At 35.9% G+C, this 18,667-nt stretch overlaps 1 pseudogene; it reads right to left on the bottom strand.

Annotated features, from left to right (window-relative positions):
- LOC149262073 (eukaryotic initiation factor 4A-6-like) overlaps positions 1-11,870 on the bottom strand; it is a 75,342-nt pseudogene extending 63,472 nt beyond the window's left edge.
- Between the last annotated feature and the right edge of the window lie 6,797 nt (positions 11,871-18,667).

Here is an 18,667-nt window from a genome sequence, read left to right on the forward strand (position 1 = left end):
CTTCTTTGTAAAGGAGAACTGAAAATGACTCAAAAAATACATAAAAACATTTACAGTTCTTTGCACAATGGAGGCGGAATAACAGCAAGGAAAGGGGTTTCAAACAGAGGTGTATTGACTACAAGCAGCAAAACTCCTGAATAGATCTGAAAAGAATGAACAAGGAAACCAAAATTTAGGAACAAGGCCTTGTCTGATCAGCGCACCTGTAACACAGTGAAACTAAAATGCAATGCACCTACTACACTCGGGAAGTGCGCTGCATTTGAAGTTCACAGAACAAACAGTGCGCTGGACCAAGGACGAGACTTTGATTGGCTTCCGGGTCACATTTTGCAGTTCAGTTCAGGGATTTTGGCCGAGCAAGTGGTAAACAGTAAATCAATCAAAGGGGTAGATCTAAGGAGGTTACTAGAGCCACCACAAGGGCAATTAGAGAGCTTGTAAATCGATTGTTTAATTCATAAACAAAACCCAGAGATTGACTGAAGCAGTGTTGATCTACTTTGCACTTGCATAGAAAATGCAGTTCGAAGGCTAGCTGGCTTGACTTCAGGCTCCTTCTGTAAGTTTATAAAGTAAAAAAATGTAGATGAACAAACAATCTACTCGCTCCCCAGCAGAGTCGCCATTTTGTTACCAGCCTTAGTGGGATTAGCAGCTCTGCATAGACACTATTCCCGGTAACACCCATGAAGAAATGTTGTCTTCACATCCATCTGTTCTACCTCAAAATCAAAAGCAATAGCAATAGATAAAATTAATCTAATAGAAGTTACCTTGGCAACAGGAGAAAAAATATCACCAAAATCAATTCCCGGCACCTAGGAATAACCTTTTGCTACCAACCGAGCTTTGTATTTCTCCAAATTTCCTTCTGCATTTGTCTTCTTCTTGAACACCCATTTGCTACCAATGGGTTTCCTTCCAGCCAGCAACTCCACCAGATCCCAAGCCTCATTTTTGTGCAAAGATGCCATTTCATCAACCATGGCCTCTTTCCAGAGTTTTCCATCCTTTGAATCTACTTCTTCCTTCACAGTTCTGGGATCATCATCAGTAATAGATAAAGAAAAATTTGAACAGAAAGCAAATGGACTATATCTTTATGGTTGCTTTCTTTCTTGAACTAATCTTCTCACACCCAGAGTTTGTGGCTCTTCATCTTCTGATTCCTCCTCTGTTGTAGACTCTGATTCTTCCTCCTTTAGCTCAAACTCTATCTTCTTAGGTTCCTTTGGTTGGAATTCATGTTTAATAACATATTTTACCTCTCTGAACACCACATCTTGGTTGTACACAACCTTCCTTATTACTGGGTTCTAAAGCTTATAACCCTTTAAACGATCATTATACCCAATAAAGATGCACTTTTCAAATTTACTATCCAAGTTGGCTCGTTTCTCCTTTGGAACATGTACATATGCATCACATCCAAATATCCTCATATGTGAAAGAGAGGGTTTCTTACTAGTCCATACCTCTTGTGGAGTCTTATCCTCCAAAGTTGATGAAGGTGATATATTGACCAGGTAACATGTTTTCTCCATCACCTTTGCCCAGAATTCTTGTCCTAAACTAGCACCACTGAGCATGCTTCTTGCCCTTTCCATCAATGTCTTGTTCATTCTTTCTGCAACTCCATTTTTCTCAAGTGTGTATGGAGTAGTCTTTTTTCGTGCTATACCACGCTTCTTACAGAATTCTTCAAATTCCTTATTGCAAAACTCTCCACTGTTATCTTTCCTCAACACCTTTATCTTCTTTTTTGTCTAGTTTTCCACCAGCACCTTAAATTCTTTAAACCTATCAAAGACTTTAGATTTCTCCTTAAGGAAATATATCCATGTATTCCTTGAGAAGTCATCTATAAAGGATACATAGTACACAGACTTACCCAGTGATGGAACCTTCATAGGTCCAAACACATCACTGTGCACAAACTCTAATATCTGTTTCGCCCTCTTACCACCAAAGGGGAAACTCACCCGATTTTGTTTCCCATATACACAATTTTCACAGAAATCAAAATCCAGAGAGCTATTACTCATACCTTCGACCATAACTTTACCATGAAATATTCGAAGGCCCTTCTCTTGAATATGTCCAAGCCTTTGATGCCACAGCATGGTCTTCTCTCCAGAGACCACTAGATTTTCTACTCCACTTTCAGGAATAACAGAACTATTGCACCCATCGACAACAGTGCTACATTGCAGCTTGTACAGAGTTCCAATTCGAACTCCCCACATGAATACCAGTGCCCCCCTAACCATCTTGCAGGTATCCTTCTCGAACTCTGTTTTTACACCTACATCATCCAGCTTGCTTAGAGAAATCATATTTCTGGCTAATGTAGGAATATGCAGAACACCTGGAAGTGTTCTAACCCTTCCACCTTGCAACTTCAACTTTACTTTTCCATGACCAACGATTCTAGCCTTCCTGTCATCCCCAAAGAATACATCACCACCATCATATTTCTCATACTCGCAAAATCACTCTCTATGGGGAGTGAAGTGAAAAGATGCACCTGAGTCAATCAACCATGCCTCGTGATCTGCATGTGTACTTGAAGAAGCCAAGTACACATCCCCACCTTCATCTAAGGTGGTTTTCACCTTTGCAGAAGTAGCATCATCAGATCCCTTTCCTTTATCAGGAGCTTTAGATTTACAGTCCCTTTTGTAGTGCCCTTCCTTTCCGCATTTCCAGCACACCACCTTTACAGGTTTTCCTGAAGATTTAGATCTCCCTCTAGATTTAGACCTCCCACTCGATGAATTGTTTTTGTTTATGTTCTGGGACCGTCCTTGTACAAACAAGGCATCACCATTCTGGCTCTCCATATTTTTCTATCTCATTTCCTCTGTCATCAAGGATGAGACTATTTCATCAAACTGCAAGGCAGTTGCATTGCTACCTATTGCAATAACCAGACTATCCCATGAATCTGGTAGAGAACACAAAAAACTGATGCACTTATCTTCATCTGAAATTTTAATATCAACAGATGATAACTGACTTACCATAGTATTAAATGCGTTCAGATGCTCTGTCACGGAGTCTCCATCTTTCATCCTCAGGTTATACAGTTTTTTCTGTAGGAACAGTTTATTCACTAGAGACTTAGATTGGTATAAAGTCCCTAACTTGTCCCACAAAGTCTTCGTCGTAGCTTCCCCTGATACATTCAACAATACTGAATCTTAGAAACACAATCGTATTGTGCTTTTTGCCTTTCAATCCAACTTCTTCCATTCTTCATCGGACACTCTTGTTGGTTTAGTACTTGGATCTACCGCGATCCACTGATCTTTATCCACCAACAGATCCTCCATCTTGAGTTTCCATAACTCAAAACTCTGACCATTATTTTTCTCGATCTTTATCTTTCCACTGCTCGCCTTCTTCTTTCACCACCAGAATCGATCCCGCAAATCTCCCACTGATCAGGGTCTACCACAGGCCCAAACGAAGCCCCTCAGCAACAAAGGCATCCACTTGAAGCCAAAACAACTCTGATACCAAATGTAAGTTTTAACCCCGTACAGAAATTACCTGCATACAAATTCTAAAACACAGAAAATAAACAATGCAAGAGCATAACACATAAAACACATATACACAGAGATTTTCCCCTAGATCCCAAAACCGAGACTACCAGCTTGATTTTTCATTATGTTCATTTCAATGTTACAATACATATTTATACATGTTGAAGCATCCAATACCATGGACCGAAAACCATCGCGTCCAAAACCATGGACCGAAAAACCATCACGTTCAAAACCATATGTAAAAAACATGCACAAAACCATAGGTAGGTCCGCCCAACTTAATATAGGGTCCAAAACCAAAATTTTCCAAGGCGCTACCCCAGACCCCATAGGGTGGGGTTACCTACACCCCTCAAACCCCCCATGACTCCCCCCACTACACAATTGGCGCAACAAAGAGGGGGATTCGCCCCCCTTCTAACCCCCCGATTAACTACGTGGGCTAGTCGTGGAAAGAATATAACACAACCCAACATGTTCAAGTCTTTCTTTTTGTTGAGTAACTTTTTCAAAAAGCACATGTAATTTATGTTTTAAAGTTACTTTAGGTAAAAGTGTTCTCACCCATTATAAAAAGTGAGTCACCTATAATTCTAAAGTCACTTTATCTTTTATTTCAGTTACAATTTAGTGGATAGTTCATAAAATACCATTGTAAAAGTGACTTTCACTTATTTATAAAAGTGAGTCACATAAAGTAATCTTTTTTTAAAAATGATCTAATTATATTAAGTTTGGAAAGGGGGGGATTTTTTTTTAAATATAACATTATCATTCACTTCCCAACATTCAAGTGGTTCTTCGGCATCTTCAACAACATTTCTTCAAAAATCCATAACTTCTTCATCCATACGCCGTTTTCAGAGTCGTTTTTTTTAATTTGCCTAGTTTTCAAGACCTTTCTATTGAAACACTTAGTTTCATCATTTACAAATTCAGTTTCTTTTAAAATGGAAAGTCCATGCCTAGTTATTCTTGACAACACCAACTACTTCCAATGACTATCCTACATTGTGGATTTACTTAAAAGTAAATGTATTTATAGAATAGCCTCAGGCCAAGAGTCTAAACCTCAATATGAAGATAAGAAATTCAAATGGAAAAATAAACAAGATCAAGCATGTGGGTTGATATGGATGTCTATTTCTCCATACCTTAGATTCCATATCGCATAAATTGATACCCATGATGAAGCAATGAAACAACTCAATAAAGTTTTTGGAATTAAAAATGAAATTATAGTCCATTAAATAAAAAAATGAGTTGCTTACGTTGGACCCCAATAATTTTTCTTCCATTGAATATTTTTTTTCCAATTTCAAGACCCTTATACTTCTCTTGGAAGGTGTTAAGGTTAAGAAAGAATATGGTAGCCTTATCTATTATATTCTTACTAAGTTAGGACCAACTTACTATGTGTTTGTTTCCACCTTCCATTCTACTAGAGAAACCTTTATTTCTCAAGGACAAGACTACATGTCTCCCTCTTTTGATGCCTTTTGTGATTCTTTAATAAAAGAGCAATAAAAACTCTTACATCTTGGTCTTATTAATACTGGAAACTCTTCTAAGGAAGCCTTAGCATCCCAACAACAACCAAGTTCAAACAATCCTTAGAAGCAGCGTCTTAAAAAGAATGGTCCTAAACCAAACAAGGGTCCTAAGCAATTTCAGTTTCACAATGAAAACTCAACTTAAAAAATTGATAAGGAAACTAAAAAAAAAGGGAGGAAAGACTGATAGACATTGCAACTTTTATAATCATGATGGCCACTTAGAATCAAAATTATTTAAGAAGATGGAAGCCTTGGAAGCAACACTAAAGAAGCATAACATCCATTTGGAGCACTCTTCAACTTCAACTTCATCTTCAGGAATAACACATGCTGCATGTGGTTGTCAAGCATCTTAGTCTGGTTATGCACTAAATGTATCTTTTTCTTCTCATTCTCATGAGTGTCTCATTGATTCTGGAGCTTCTTATCACATTGCCAAAAACAAAGGCACGTTTTCTTCTTTAAATGATTGTAACACAAAAAATATATATGTTAGTGATGATAGATGTCTTAGTGTGGTAGGGACTCGAACTATTCATCTATACAATGGTCAATTTAATGATGTATTACATGTTCCTACCTTATCGCGCAACCTTTTATCTGTATATCAGATAACTCATTCAGGTGAAGGTAAAACCGTTGATTTTTCACCTCATGATGTTGTAATTAAGGACCTAAGAGATCCTAGACAGATTTTAGCTACTGACATTACTGATGATTCTATAAGGTTGTATAATTTTAACAACTTTGGGTCATCAACCCTTCCTTCAATATTTGTTACTCATAATGATGAAGTGAACAAATTTTGGCATGAGCGATTTGGTCACTTAAACTATCGCTCTCTTCAAAATCTATGTAAAGAAAATATGGTGACATATCTTCCTATGGTATCTTGCAGAGATGGTGTTTGTTTCGGATGTGTACTTAGAAAACATCATCGGGATATTTTTGAAAAACGTGCCTCTTGGCATGCCTCAACCCCTTTATAGCTTGTGCATGGTGATTTATGTGGTTCAATTCTAGTTGTTTCATTCTCTGGCTACAACTATTTCTTAACTTTCATTAATGATTACTCCAGACGCACTTGGGTATACTTCTTAAAACTCAAGAGTGAAGTCTTTAACATGTTCTTGGCCTTTAAGGCATTTGTTGAGAAAAAATTTGGACATCAAATTCTTAAGCTAAGATTTGATCATGGCAGAGAACATTGTTAACAACAAATTCATCAACTTTTGCATTGAGAATGGAATTCAATTGCAACATACTTTTCCATATACTCCACAACAAAATGGCGTGGCTGAAAGAAAAAATTGCACCTTAAAGGATATGGCTAATTGTATGTGTAAATCTAAAGGACTTAGTCTTAATTTTTGGGTAGAAGCAATTAACTGTGAAAATTACGTATTAAATGACACTCCTACTAAGATTTTAAAGAATATCACTTCAGAAGAAGCATGGAGCTCAATTAAACCAGATGTAAGTCACTTTTTTGTTTTTGGAAGTGAAGCATGGACCCATATTCCAGATGAGAAACATAAATCCTTAGAACCTAAGAGTGAAAAATGTATTTTTATTAGATATTCTGAAGATGTCAAAGGATATATACTTCTTCAACCTAAATCCAAAAATGTTATCATTAGAAGAGATGTAAAGTTTGCTGAAAATATATCGGCATATGAGCCTAGTTTAACGGATGTGCCACCTCTCACTATCCCTTCTACTTCTGATTATATTCCTTCATTAGATGATTATAGCGAGGATGAAAATCCTCCCCCACCTTCTCAGGATCCTTCTTCAACTCCTCAGCTTCCAAAATGGGTCTTTGCTACTCGGGATGTAGCAGGTGATCCTATAGATCAACATTGTACACGTTCTCAGTTCAATATAGCCTCTTCTTTACTGGCTCATGCTTCATTGAATTATGATCTTGACACCTTTACAAAAGCTTTAGGCCATCCAAATTGGGATGCAACTATGAATGAAGAATATCGTTCACTATTGGCAAATGATACATGAGACCTTGTTCCTCTTCCAAAGAGATGAAAACTTGTAAGATGAAAATGGGTTTACGGAACCAAGTTTGGACTAGATGGAAAAGTTGATAAACATAAAGCTCCTCTTGTTGCTAATGGTTTTTCACAAGTTGGAGGCATTGACTATACTAAAACCTTCACCCCTATTGCCAAAATGAACTCTATTTGCCTTGTTATCTCTTTTGTTGCCTCTTTCAAAAGGCAAGTCCATCAGATGGATGTTAAATCCTTCTTCTTGCATGGGGACTTGCATGAAGAAATATATATGGAACAACTTCCTATCTTTATACAAACAGAATCTAGCCTTGTATGTCATCTTAAGAAATCCCTTTATGGTCTCAAGCAAGCCCCTCGGGCTTGCTATGGCAAAATGGATAGCTTTCTTTTAGATACTGGCTTTTCTAGGTGTCATTCTAACAATATTGTCTACACCAAGAAAGTGGGTACATATCTTATCATTCTTGTTCTTTACGTTGATGATATTATCCTTACTCGTAGTGATCCCAACCTTATAAACCATGTGAAGTCCAGCCTTAAAAAATAGTTTGAAATGATAGACTTAGGACACTTGCATTATTTTCTTGGTCTTCAAGTCTTGCAATCCAAAGAAGGTATTTCCCTTTCCCAATCCAAGTATGCATGTGATCTTCTACGCTACTTTCACATGGAAGACTGTAAGTCAACCCCTTCTCCCTTTCAGTCTGGTGTCAAACTTTCAATCACTTGTACTTCTCATGAAGTTGATGCTACCTTATACCATTAGCTTGTTGGAAAACTTTTGTATCTGACCCATACCTGTCCTGACCTTTCCTTTGGTGTTAGCCTTGTTGCTCGGTTTATGCAAAACCCACATGAAAGTCATTGGAAAATAGCTAAAATAATACTTTGTTATGTTCAAGGTACAGTTCAGTTTGGGATTCATTATAGTGCAGACGCATCTCCACTATTGGTTGGTTTCACTAATTCTAATTGGACTGGTGACCTTGATGATCGGAAATATACTATAGGTTATGTCTTCACTCTTCGTTCTGGACCTATTACATGGTCTTGAAAGAAACAAAGTGCCATTTCTCTTTCTTCAATAGAAGCAAAGTATCGTGGCACCATTGAAGCTAGTAAGGAATCCCCGTGGCTTCATCAGATCCTATCATAGTTTGGTTTTTAGAAGCAGCATCCGAATACACTTTGGTGTGATAATCAAAGTTCCATTCAACTATGCAAAGATCCAGTCCAACATCCGCACAAAAAACACATTGAACTACACATGAACTTCATCAGAAAGCTCATTCATGACCATGTCCTTGAAGCGCAATATTGTTCAACCGATGATCAATTTGTAGACATATTTACAAAGGCTCTCACAAAGGCAAAGTTTACTAAACTTCAATTTATGGTTGGAGTTCAAGAAGTTGTCACTAAGGGGGGATAGGCTCTAATGCCTCCTTCCTTCTCCTATTGTGTTATCTTTGTACATCCTTCAATTCTATCCCAAGTCGTTATGAAGGGAGGATGTTAGGATATTCCAATACATAGGAAATAATTAAGTATAACTTAGTTTAGTGTATAGTTAGGTAAAGTGTGTTTCTTTAGTATGTACTTTTTTTAATTTACAATACAACGGTCATGATATGTTCTAGACATGAAGTGATCCGACGGTTCATTCTCTCATCGGTATTACCGACACTTGATATGTGGCTTAACACCCGATTGGTCCATGATCTCTATTTAAAGAGCATGAGGGTCATTTGTTAGGTGACCGTTTATGAGAGAAGCTTATGTAAATTTACTTTCTCTTACATTAATAAATTTCTTGAAGTGGCCACGTTGGTTCAGGCCATGGACTGTTTCCCTCTTTGAGGGTTTTAACCACGTCAAGAATACTAGTGTACTAATCTGTGATCTATTTGTGAGCGGTATCATTTGGTGTTCTATTTAAAGAACTTACCCTGTAAATTCCTACACAGATCCCTTTTGTATCATTTACTTTTCTTCCTTTCACTTCTTATTCACATGCATTTCTTGTTCTTGTCTTTTTTATATTTCTGCATTTAGTATTAATAATTTCTTGTTGTAGGATTGGGTTAAATGGTTGAAGTTATTTTTCAGGATCACAATCATCATTTCATCATTGGAACAACTTTGGAAGGTCATAGTAATCATTGAGCTACTTGGAATTTCTAGATTTTAGATTAGTAATTTTATGCTTTTTTTAGCATGGATTAATAGAGGTCTTTTTGAGTGATTCAACTTGAAATGGAGACCTAAGACATCACAATCAATAATAAAAATTGTCCCATCCAATTTGGATTTTATTTGGTTGGTCATTCAGTGAATTATAACTCCCTATAGCAAATCTATTGTTTCCTGTAGTAAACTACAGGAAACCTTGTAGCAACCTTCCAACATGTATATACTTGCCCAGATTCGCTCAAGAAGCTTGGTTATTGTCCCTTAGGGTTGAATAAATACCCCTAGGCTCTAAATAAATTATTAGGGAAGACTAAAGACTGCTTAGGACTTTCCTCTTTACCCATGCAAAACATTTCAACGATTTGGGTTAATGGACAAATTTATGAATTGGATAATACAATGATGATTTTCATGATTGCCACATCCAATGAACTTTGTTAATGGATATACTCTTTGAAATGTAATGGTTTACATTTAGTTCATGATGTTTAATTTATGCAATTAGAATAGGTTTATTTCCTTATATTTTCTTTCTTGCAATAGGTTAAGGTTTCCATTTCGAGCATTTCATTTTCTACAATTAGTTTAGGATTTGATTTCATTACATGCACTCCATTACATCATGAAAGAAAAGGAAGGACACATTGTATGCTGCACATATAATGCTGATACATCTTAATTTTTTACGAACCCTGAGTTGATAATTAAATTTGGTAGCCTTGGGAGTTGCAACATTCTTTTTGCAATACCGAGGCTCATCAGCACTCTTGGAGGATTTTGGGCACACTTTGGATTTGGAGCAAGAAGGAAAAGGAAAATAAGAAAAGCATAAGGGAACAACAATTTTGGGCTAAAATGGGTTTTCTTTGTAGCTACCTATTTGCATTTATTATTTCATTGCTAGTTTTAGTATGCATGGTGTATGCATGTATTTGTTTGGTTATGATTTGTCATTTACATGGAGGATTGCCTAGATTGACAGTGGTTTTTCCTATCCTTGCCATTTCCTGGATAGCCAGTGTTGTGGATTTTCCATTTTATTTTCTTATTGGTGTTCATGTTCCTTATGGCTATTTGTTGAGTTATTAGTTCCTGGAGCCTTGGATGGACAAACACCCTAGAAGCCCTGAAACAATGTGGTTTGAGTTACTAGTCCTAAAATCCTTGGTTGGACAAATTCTTTGGAACCCTTGGTGGGTCGAGTTATTATTCCTAGACCCTTGGTTGGATAAACGCTTTGGCGCCATGTGGTAGATGTGGGTTGTTTTACTAGTCTTGGAGTCAAGTTGGAACAAACGCTCTAGAGCCCTGGAAAACTTAGGTAGAGACCAATCTGGTGATGGTTAGTGATGTCCAGCTGTGAGGTGGAATCAATAATATAGGGATGAGGTGTTTTTTCCTCTGGAAGCCCTATTTTAGTTTTTGTTGGTTTATTCCATGAGATCCCACATTCACACTTAGAATATGGCATGGGGGTGACTGACTGAAAGAGATATTTGGTTCAGCCCAATCTATGATCAGATGGTATGTGGAAGTCCCTGACATGGTTGGTTTTGCATATGTTAATAAGAGCTCATTTCCTCTTGTATTTCATGAGTAGATGTACTTTTTATCATGTTTCTTTGATGGTTGTTCTATCATTGATATTTCTCTGGTTATACGCTGGTTATAAGCATAGTTTTATGGCATAATTAAGTTATGGCTCTCATCATGTTTTGGTTAGTGAATGAAATGTTAATGCATGTATCACCTAATATATGATAATGCAGATATTGTGACAGGGCATCAGATCATCTTGACGATTCTCAGATAAGTATGGACCCCTATGTTTAGATGTGTATTTTTGACCTTTACATTGCTTGTTCATGATGTGTTTGACAAAATGTTTGTCATGGTTTAGAGGGGTCAAGTTAAGTTCTTGTTCAATTTTTAGATTAAATTATTTTTACTTGTGTTATTTATCATTTGTGAGTGTTTCATTAAGTTCTAGGCATATTCCTGTGTCCTAGCCCTGAAAAAGTGGCTAAGATCTCGAGGTCACCATCACACAACTAAGTAAATTAGTTTATAGTCACTGGGAAGCAGGCTTATGGGAGTGACTAGAGGCTTATTTTCATTGGCTTTCCTTGTCATGGGAGAAATTGAGAGCCCAGGTCAGTGAAAAGGCAATTTAACTCAGGGGTTGGGAACCTGGAGTGGTTGGTTAGCTCTTGGGGGTCCTGTAGCTCCTGAGGAAGGTCAGTTTGGTTTTGGTTCATCGATTCTACTTCCTTAACCATACCTAGGAGGTTGAGTGATATCATAGTAAATCTTCATCACATATTTTCCCTGGTAGACTAGTAAGCTTGCATAAGTGTGGGAGGAGGAGGTTACATACGTAAAATGTCGAACACATAACTTGGGGTTCCAAAAAAAACATGAATTCCACTCATTAGTATACATTGACCATCATAGACACTAGTTTCACCTACGCAAGCATGAATTTTAACCTACAAGTAATCCCCGAGAGTGCACATGACCTTTTCGATTTGTTGTGCAAGCTCTTAGGTGGGGGTGAGAACCAAAGCCTGGAATTCCACCAAGCCATAGTTGAGTTTCCTGCTGTATCACATCAAGGCCCTTGCAGAATGAAACTATTCCACCCTATTGAATCGTCGATGACTTAAACCCGTTGTCATAGATGTATGTTAAGGCCCATTTCATTGAAGCTCTCATGAAATTTGTTATATCTTGCAAAGAGCTTGTCTCCTTCTATTGAAAGCATGTACCAGAGCATAATTATTTACCTGAAGCTTTGAGATTTACCGTGAGATATGGAAAAAATTTGGCTCGAACACAAGCTTCAAGCTTTGGAGCCGTGTTGCGCCACCTGCATTAGGACTTGGAGTCCTAATGCAGCAGCACAACGGATGCCCTCCCGATGTAAGCTATCCTAAAAAATTAAACCTAAACTTAATTTTGGACAAACTTAAAAATTTGCAAAATAATTTATGTTTGATCCAAAATAATATCTCATAGGTGATCCTATATGTCACTAAGTGACATAGTATTAAATCAAATTTTAAGTTTAAATTTTAAAAAAGAAATTGAAGATGATAGTTATTTTTGGAATTACATTATTTAAAGAGTGTTATACTCCTATAATATTGGTGATAATATCTCATGTTTATGTGAATCATTTTATTAACATTAAAACTTTAAATTTATTAAACATTAAGCCTGGACTTTACCTAAAATGTCACCTAGATAAAACTTAACTTATTATTGAGAAAAGGAAAAAAAATAATGCATAAATAAACAAATGTGAATTTCCAATAAATGTACAGATAACATGGTTTAAAGTACTTGAGGAGGGATTTATTTTTGGAGGTACTTATGTATGATAAAAAGGTGTTTCACATGGTGTCCAAACTCAATCAACTTCATAACACAAGTTGGAGTTCTACTAGAGTTTGGCACCTTTTCCTAAACTTTCTTTGTGCTAACTATGGACCAAAGCTATCTTTGGGGAGACTTTTTCCTTAGCTGAGTCATAAACCTAGCTTAGGGATGACTCATTGCTAAGAGTATTGGAGCAGTGTGATCTATGAATGGGTGGAACATTTGAGGTTCATAGCCAAATGGTGACATTCATAAAAGACAAGTGTTCTTATTTTCATTTCTATGCTTTTGCTAATTATGTTAATATACATGTTATTTATGGTTCACATTTAGTATGTTGTTCTGCCCATTTCACGTGTGGCATGTCATATAGTATGCATTAGTCATGCATATGTATAGTTGAGTTATGGTACCAAGGGTACTTGAATGATAAAATTATACCTAGTGGAGTAACCAAGAAGTGCTACATTATGATAATGGAGCCTGGTCTACATAAATATTCATGGTACTAAGGGTATTACAGAGGCTATGCAAAGGAATTTAAAAATTCATGCTATCAGAGTTTGTGTAAAGTGGTAGTGATAATTATTAAAGTGGTAGTGGTGATATAAACTTGATCTAGATTCGACTCCTAGATTGAAAGATATACTCGCTCAATGTTCGACCAATCACATGGCACCAAATTAGCATCACACTACCACATGGAGTCCACGTAGAATCAGGTTCATCATCCCCACCATACTCGACCTGAAAATGCTTGCGTCGCTACTCTTTATATCCTGTTTTGAAGGAAAATCTAGGCCACACAACTTTTTCCATAGTGCAATATCTTTCACACCCACAGATCATCTTGATCTTCAATCCTCCCTTTCCATGAGGTGTAGTGTGGAGGCTATGGAGCTTCCACATAGATATACTAGCTACTGTGGCATCCATCACCTCACTTCCCTTCACAGGTCCCAAGTAACTTCACTTAATTCTACTTTCCCTATAGCCAACAGTGAGTTAGTGTTTTAGTGTGCCAGGGCCGATGATTATCAAGATGACAAGAGTCAGCATGACACAACCAATCGAGACCTTTGTCAGGGTTGACAGGGATTTAGTGGCAACAACAATTTAGTTTGTCTATGTCGACAGACGATAAAGTTAACAGACATAATCAATCATTGCCCTCATAACCTCAGTCTAGGTCAACAACAATGGATATGTCCCTCACACTTTAGAAACTCATGTCCTATTTCGATGGGGTTATATACATATGTAACAAATATCCCACAAGACAGTCATTATGTAACCTCAGTCTAAGCCAACGAGGATGTATAAGAGTGGATGAAAAAAAGGGTAAACATCGAGACTTATATTCTGGGCTGAGCTGGCATACGCCCAAGTATATAACATTAAATGTTATGAACCATTGACTCACCAAAGAGGTTTTGGGACCCATTTAATTATATCAAAATCAATCTTTTCTAGGTTAATTGTGGTACTCATGTTTGTTAACTGGATAACATTAAAACGGGTGGAAAAATATATAACATTTCTTTATTGTGAGTGTAAAACCACACACTTTCATATTACATATTATACATCATTAGTCATCCATGGAACAAGTGCATACAAGAGAAAAAAAACGTATCTGATTAACTTGAATGACAAGAAACTAATGGAGGTACTTCAACTCTCCACCCAACCATAGGCTAGCTACATTGCAATTTTTCTTGTAGCTGACCACCCTAGATCCATATTCAGAGTTTGAGGAGTTATTTTCTCAAAGGAATTTCACATTGATAACAAGTCAACTAGACTAGAGAGAGAGTGCATGGTCCATGTGGTTTATCAATTGCCTCACACAGTAAGCACCACAATGACTAATACCACTCTGTGAAGTATCACAAAGATTCATCTAAGGAATAGTGAAATTCTACTCATTCTAGGAAAATTATCTCACTTTAGGGATGATTTTTCAATCCAAGGCAAGCACTAAGGGATTTGATATCTCCACGGAGTCTTCTCAACCAAATCCAACACTGATACATGAATTGTATCACACTAGAATGCAGATAATGATTTCCTAATCACACCACCAAATATTTCTACAACCCTGTTATCCCTTAGTGCTCTTGCTTCTGCACATACACTTTTCTTATGTTCTCCTATGCACCTCCTTTCTCTGTCTCGCCCGATTTTCTCTTCCCACCCACTCTTTTCTTCACATCCCCTCCCTTTCATGTTGACTTCCTCAACGCATCCCATGATTATTGGGATAGTATGAGCTTGTCCTTCACTTAGGTGACCCATACACATGTAACATTTTTAGTCACATGGTCACTAATCTCTCATTTTGTACTAGTGACAACTTCAATTCTTGCACCAATAGGGCCATAAAGTTTTCAAGGGGATAGGTAGAGGAATAAATGGAGTGGCTTCTGTTTACACTCATCACAAGCAACTCCTCTTCCTCAGTCTCTTAATATGTGTCCACTCCTCCAACCCAGTAATTATTTTACATTTTCACATAATTTCTCATAAAAAAATGTACATAATGAAATTTACATGGGGGGTAGCAAAAAGGGTTGCCACAATGACATTATTTCATTCAATTTTGGGTAAACATGTAATAAAATCCACTTAAGCCTGTTCCCAATGTTGACTTGATATAGATAATAGTTTAGGAGACATAAAGTCTCATTTATCTCTCCCTTATTCTATTAGTAGACCACATATTCATCCACAAACTTTTCAACATCAATTTAATACCTTCCCATCAAATATATTTTACCTTGTGGTAAGTTTTCAAGAAGCTTGAATTCCTTCCTATAGGAGAATGTGTAATTCCAAAAGGACTTTTTGTTAGAGTTTCAACTTTCCACATAAATATAGGTAATATTGATACCACATCAAATCATTGTTCCACATAAATTTATCTAATGCACTTGGGTTATATTGTAGTTTTTGAATGATCTTGCATATTGTCTAATCTTGCTTTCATTATATCATTGCTTCTTCCACCCAATAAGATTGTGGAGTGGAAATAACACAGAGTATACCCTTTGTTTCTTCTTCTTTCCTTGAAAATGCATATACCGCCATATTATGTTTTCCTTTTTTGGTAAATAATTTCAAATTCAGAACCTAACATATTTGTTCCCATTTTTGTTGTTATTCTAAAGATAATCATTGATCCAAGAAATACTTCGAACTATCATGATCTATTTTTACCTTCAGATGTCTTTATATTAAGTAAGGATTTCATTTCCTAATTGCATGTAATATGACTAGCATTTACTTTTAATAATTGAGTTTGAATAACTTCTTTCCTTTAAATTGGCTACTTTCGAAGGAAAGGGGTCTTCCTTCTTGCATTAAAACTACCTCAATGCCATGTCATGAGGCACCAAACTCCACAATAAAGGTTCTTGAGAAGTTAGGCATGAGTTGTACACATAGCCTCCTTACAGTTTTTGTAATCTTTGATTGCATCTTGAGTCCAAGAGAATGCCTCCTTTTCTAATGAAACAATTGGAGGTGTTACTATCTGACCATAGTTTTTTACAAGCTTGTCATGATAGCCTATCAATACTCTAAGATTATTCAAGGTTTTGGGAATTATTCATTCCATCATAGCTTTAATTGTGTTAGAGTCCAGATACTTTCATACCTTCATGAAATAAAATATAACAAAAATATTCCACTTCTTGAACTCCAAAGGCACATTTGAAAGGTTTTGCACATAGCTGCTGCACTTATGTTTTAATACCATGTCTACATGTTATATGCTCTTCCTAATATTTGTTGTAGATTACCATATCATTCAAAAATAGTATCACACATTTTCTAAGGGTGGGTTTTAAAATAGAACTCATCAAGATTTGAAATGTTAAAGGGCATTAGTAAGGAAAAATAACTTTACCAAAACCTCATAATGAAATTTAAATGCTCTAAAGGTTGTTTTGGGGATGTATTCTTGCTTCATTCTCATTTAATGATATCTAGAATGGAGATCCAACTTTGTAAATAAATGTTTTCATTTCAATTCATCTAGTAATTCAACAACAACAAGAATATGAAGCTTATCTTTTATGGCCATTTTGTTGATCTATCTTTAATATAGACATATATCCATGAACCTTCCTTATTTTGAAACATCACCACTAATGTAGAGAAAGCACATTAGCTTAGTTTAATGACATCAAACTATAACATTTCTTGAATCAAATCCTCAAGCTCATTATTTTATGCATATGGACATACCTCTGAGGCCTAATGTTAGGTGGCATGCTTCTTGTTTGCAAATGAAAAGCATGATCATGATCTCGAGCAAGTAGAAGACCCTTATCTATCTCTAGAATTACCTTAGAATGATTTTGGATAACTTTTTAGAGATCTAATGGAGTATAGGGTATGTATGTTTGAACATCTAGTGAAAAAAATTGTGTGATTACACCATTTTGTCCCTTTTTTATTAATATTTCCATGCTATTATAATTTATCACTTTAGAGGGTTTTCCTTGAGTACATATAAGTTCAGTTTTCTTACCTTACGAAGAAAATATCACGAAAAGCTCTTGAAAATTAAGGGTCACTATTTCCAATGATTGTAATCATTGGACCCCTTATACAACATCAATAACACATTTGGATTACAATCACGGGGATATCCATTAAGTACTCCCGCATATTGATATTAATACTATGACACTTACTTGAACAATTTATGGTAACTTTCTCTGCAATCAATACTTGAAACTCATGTGCTAGAAATACAAAACAATTAAGAAGTTTTGCTAATTTGTAATAAATGAATTTATGGATACTATTATAATCAATCAACCTTATTACCTTTTTCTTTTTGATATATCCTCCTATATTAAGAGTTTGTGGTTAGTGATTCCAACCAATACATCACAAGATATGAAAGGAGTAGTTTCTTCTAGTTCTAACACTTGAAGGTTCCAATTCTTGACCTATTTCCTATTTTTAATCTATGTAGAACAATTTCTTCTTATGTCCCTTACCATACTTTCTATCACAATTGAAACCTAGTCCCTTTTCTCTTATTTCATTCATATGTTGTGTCAACCTTATAGGTTAGTAAGATTAGGATAGAGAGCATGACATGCTCTATAGTTCTAGTGATTTTTCTTCTAGTAGTCATATTTTTACTTTTAATTTTCCTTGCCACACTGAAATCATGCTCTAGGGATTTATATTTGAAGAGATGTACCTCATGTTGAATGCTCCCCTTTAAAGTGTCCATGAAGAGGTCTAATAAATTATCCTCTAGAATGTTCTTTACCCTAAGACTTAATTTTTAGAATTGTTGAATGTGCTTTGCAATTGGATATATTTTCCAAAGATTTATCAATTGACTAATGAATGCATCGCTCTTAATATCCCCATAATGTGCTATCAATTCATTTGTAAAAAGGAACCAAGAGATAATATAATTACTTTTTCTTTCACAAAACCATTAATACTAGAAGTATGATCATTTTCTAAATATGAGATAGTTATCTTTTATAAAGTTGGAGCTTGGTGTAGATCAAAGATTTGTTCGATCTAGAATATCCATGTTAAAAGTTCTTGGCCATCAAACTTTCTCATATTCCTCTTGGGAAATAAATAGATCCTTGGTGCTAAGTGGAACCCCTGATGATGCATATTGGTAGGTTTTGAATAGTGAATTTTGAACTTGATATTTATTTCCTCCATTTTTTCATGATTTCCCTGCATCCCAAAATCTCCTTTAGGGAATATCTCATATAGGATACATAAGAATATGGTGGACATATAATTTTTCAATTATTCCATATGTTTGTCCATATTATTTTCCATGTTCCATATTTTCATCCATCTTAGTTTCCATTTATTCCTTATTCTCATTCAAAACATTATTTATTATTGATTTAACACTCAATTCATTAAATTTGTTCTTTAATTTAAATAG

This window comes from Pinus tabuliformis, chromosome 6 (genome assembly GCF_031772625.1).
Source record: "Pinus tabuliformis cultivar Carrire ecotype Pingquan chromosome 6, CPIR1, whole genome shotgun sequence".
Taxonomy (NCBI): domain Eukaryota; kingdom Viridiplantae; phylum Streptophyta; class Pinopsida; order Pinales; family Pinaceae; genus Pinus; species Pinus tabuliformis.